Below are 3,678 nucleotides of genomic sequence, written 5' to 3'. Positions count from 1 at the left end.
ACTCACACCTTTTCACACCTCTGCAAGCACTCGTGAGCAAACACAATAATGGAAACCAAGTAACAAATAATGTTGACTTGTTATATGTAAAATTTTCCAGGGTTCTTGCAGGTTTCAGTGAGTTAAATTTAAGACTTTTTTAAGACCTTTTAAGACCATTCTCAATGAAATTTAAGACCAACACAACATATTACCACAAACAATCCAATGATCCCAGAAACTCTTAAAACATTTTATTTTGATTAATTTAGTTACAGGATTACATTAATTCAATATTAAAACAGATAATCAAAATAGTAACATTCTCAACCCAAGCAACCTTACCAACACAACACTAGCATATCTACATACAACCTCACCCTACATATCTCTGAGTTCTTCCTTTTCAGTACCAATCTCAGTTTCAAGGATTTTGACTTGGCCAAGCTTTTCTGTGTATGCCCTTCTCAAGGCATTTGACTTGGAAAGGAGCTGAGCCATCTTGGATCCAGCCTTGCCCTCAGCTTCTTCTGCAAGAGAATCTGCCACTCTAGCAAGACAGGTGGACACGTCTTCCAAGCTTTTCTTCCTTTTCTTAAAGTCCTCTAAAGAATGCTTAGTCAGCTTTCTTTTCTGGCTCTGGGATTCCTTTTCTTTCCTGATTCGTTCCTGATCCAGAAAGAGTCAGTATTTTGACCGTGCTGCACCCACAGATGCTAAGAGTTCCTTGGTGAGGGGAACCTGTGACACCTCCATGCATTGTGACAGTCACATATGAGTCTGTGTGTGACAATTGTGTCCTCTTGCATGTTTTCTGCCTCCACCTCCTTGTTGGAAAATAAGAAATAAAAAGATAGACGTACACCATCAAATTAAATAATCATACACACATTATACATTTAACAACATGTAGACTCAGCCTATCTTCCAATATGTCTAAGGCATGGTTTGACCAAAATCCTCACACCCTGCAGCTGATAAAATTTATTAAAATGTTACATTTTGGTTAAATTACTGAAATAAATGAAATTATAAAATTAACTAATTAAATAAAGGCTCAGAATTTTCTTTCCCCAGGCCATCTGTATCTTAAAACACACAAAACTTTTTTAACCCCCTACCTTCTTTTCTATTTATTATCCCGATGAAACCAACTTACTTTGTCTAGCCATGCTGAATATGAATTTGAATGTTAACATTGAAAACGTTGGGACACACTACCTGTTTTTACCCTATGTATATATGCCCACTAAAAGGCAATACATCAGTACAATGTAAATAAAACCATGTGCAATCCATGAAACAGAGCATGGGACAGTGGAACATGTTTCAAAACATGACATAACCCATCTACAGGGCATAGTTGTTTTTTTTTTTTTTTTACATTTTACATGATTTAACACAGTAAATATATTTTTATTTCCTCTAGCTGGGATTTAGCATGCATTGAAACATTTCTCTAACTCAATGCCATGGACAGTACATGGTTCTGAGATGTTTTTGTATTGTAGCCTAATTGTATAATAAATGGTTAACACATTGAAAAGAAGACTGTGGAGCATAAGTAAGGATCACTTACTTTGATAAGTTTTGGTAGATCCTGCGCTGTTTCATGGCCCATGAAATGAGAGCCCATGTACCTCGATTGCACATATCCATTGCTCCAGAACCGAACATGAATATCCAGCTGTTTGGATTTTGTGGTTGAATTAAAGCTTTCATCGAACATTAACACATACGGCCCGGTAAGAGCGTATCAACTCTCTCTTGATGAAGTCTGCCAAGCCAAATCTAGCTATATATGCGATTTGTTTAGTCCACACGAAAACTTTTTCGCGATATTCGAACCAGGGAACATTGCCGTCACTCTATCCTAATGTAGCCCGAATATCATTAGCCGAAGCACTAGTGATACTGCGGTGGAGTCCGGCGGGACCCGGCACTGACGATAGCGAAGACGGCGGGGATGAGGCACAAAATTGCGTGAAGGCTTTTCGTGACAAGGGCCGTTTCCTGCCTGCGGTTATTATGGGTTTTGTAGTTTAATTAATTAACACGTATCAACACCTGTAGCCCCGCACAAACACAGACAACACAGAACTGACTTCCGGACGTTTCGATTAAACTACACTTTTCTAAAATTAACTAAGGTAAAATTTTAAGACCTGACTAAATTAAATTTAAGACCTTGGATGAAAATCTGGCTGTTTTTTAAGTCTTTTAAGGCCTTAAATTTAAAGTTTTGAATTTCAGACATTTTAAGACTTTTTAAGACCCCGCGGGAACCCTGTTTTCAGTACGTTTTTTAACTAATATTTGATCTAAACAATGCTTATTATAATAAACTCCACTCCTGGTCATCCTTGTGGACTTACAGCTAACCTTAAACACAAACGTGCAAGTGTTCAGAAGGTACATAATGAATAAATTATGCTTGCTGTATGTTTTCATTTGATTCAATACAGGGCCACAAGAAAGATTATAGGATGCCAGGTGGATTTAAAGAAAGAGAAAGTAAGACTTTAAGGCCTTTGAATGAATAGGATTTAGTGTAAGTTTCAGTCTTTTTTGACTATGACTAGTACCATTAAAAATAACCAAGCAACGATTTTATTTCTGAGTAGAAAGTGGTTATCATGGCTCATTTTGCAGTGTGCAGTGTGCCGTCAGATCAAGAAATGTACAAAATAACTTTCAATTTGGCGGCACTAAACCACACAAGGCAGTGGATTACCTCCTCTCTGAAACTATTACCCTTCTGGCAATGACTGATGCAAAAATCTGTAAATATATGCTGTATGGGCAAAAATAATATAATGATAATATGGCAGGTTTACTACCCTCACCACTGTCTGCTGCATCAGTATGGATTTGTTTAGACTGGCCTATGTGGCCATCTGTTTGTCACTGCAATCTCACTTTCATTCTGAACATAAGTGCACTAACTGAAGCAAAACTGGGGAAGAGCCAGTAGACTGAAGAAGTTGGATATCTCTCTCTCACTCCCTCTCTCTCTCTCTCTATCTCTCTCTCTCTCTCTCTCTCTCTCTGTTTGATGAAGGACACTTGCTGATGGTGGTAATATTCACATATTTTATGCTGCATTTCTAACATTGTTAGCATAACCTCATTATAGTATCTATCCACTTGTGATGTATAACTAATTGGCTTGTATTATGACAATATAACAATTCATGTGAAGACAACTTGAATTGACAACACGTGAAGCTCAGCTTTTTTGTCAGCATTATATATTGTAAATGCCTAAGTACTAATTAACTTGACTGAAGAAGTAATTTTACAGATTGCTGACACCAGTTCCCTGAGAATACAGTGATATCTGTTGTGCACATGTACTAGGTTAAACCGTAAACTAGTTGAGGCCTCTGGCCTCTGATTTAACTAAGGCACTTTATAAAGTTGGTCATACATAAAGGACCCATATGTAGGTTGGTTACAGATATTCATAATGGAATGTCTAGCTTTGCACGTGGTGTTCCTCCGGTAAGTAATGTCCTTATATTCCTGTTACACACAAGGACATTTTAGGCCCCAGTGGTTTAAATTGAAATCTGCATAGCGCTGCTTGGTGTAAAATGCATCTAGAAATCAGTCTGTGATTTGACCGCAGGGATGCTGTTGTCATTCTCCTTGGAGCTAATGTAGTTTTAATCACCAGCAAGGCGGAGTGCTGTGGAG

General features: G+C 37.8%; 1 long non-coding RNA gene across 1 annotated transcript; it reads right to left on the bottom strand.

The window, feature by feature from the left end:
* Positions 1-211: 211 nt before the first annotated feature.
* LOC143474416 (uncharacterized) lies at positions 212-2,329 on the bottom strand. Its single transcript, XR_013120758.1, has 2 exons — positions 1,559-2,329; positions 212-806 (listed from the first exon to the last, which is right to left on the bottom strand). It is a non-coding gene; the product is annotated as an uncharacterized LOC143474416 (long non-coding RNA).
* Positions 2,330-3,678: the final 1,349 nt, after the last annotated feature.

Source organism: Brachyhypopomus gauderio, chromosome 13, assembly GCF_052324685.1.
Source record: "Brachyhypopomus gauderio isolate BG-103 chromosome 13, BGAUD_0.2, whole genome shotgun sequence".
Taxonomy (NCBI): domain Eukaryota; kingdom Metazoa; phylum Chordata; class Actinopteri; order Gymnotiformes; family Hypopomidae; genus Brachyhypopomus; species Brachyhypopomus gauderio.
The sequence above is the reverse complement of the archived record's forward strand: the minus strand, read 5'-3'. Positions and strand labels throughout refer to the sequence as shown.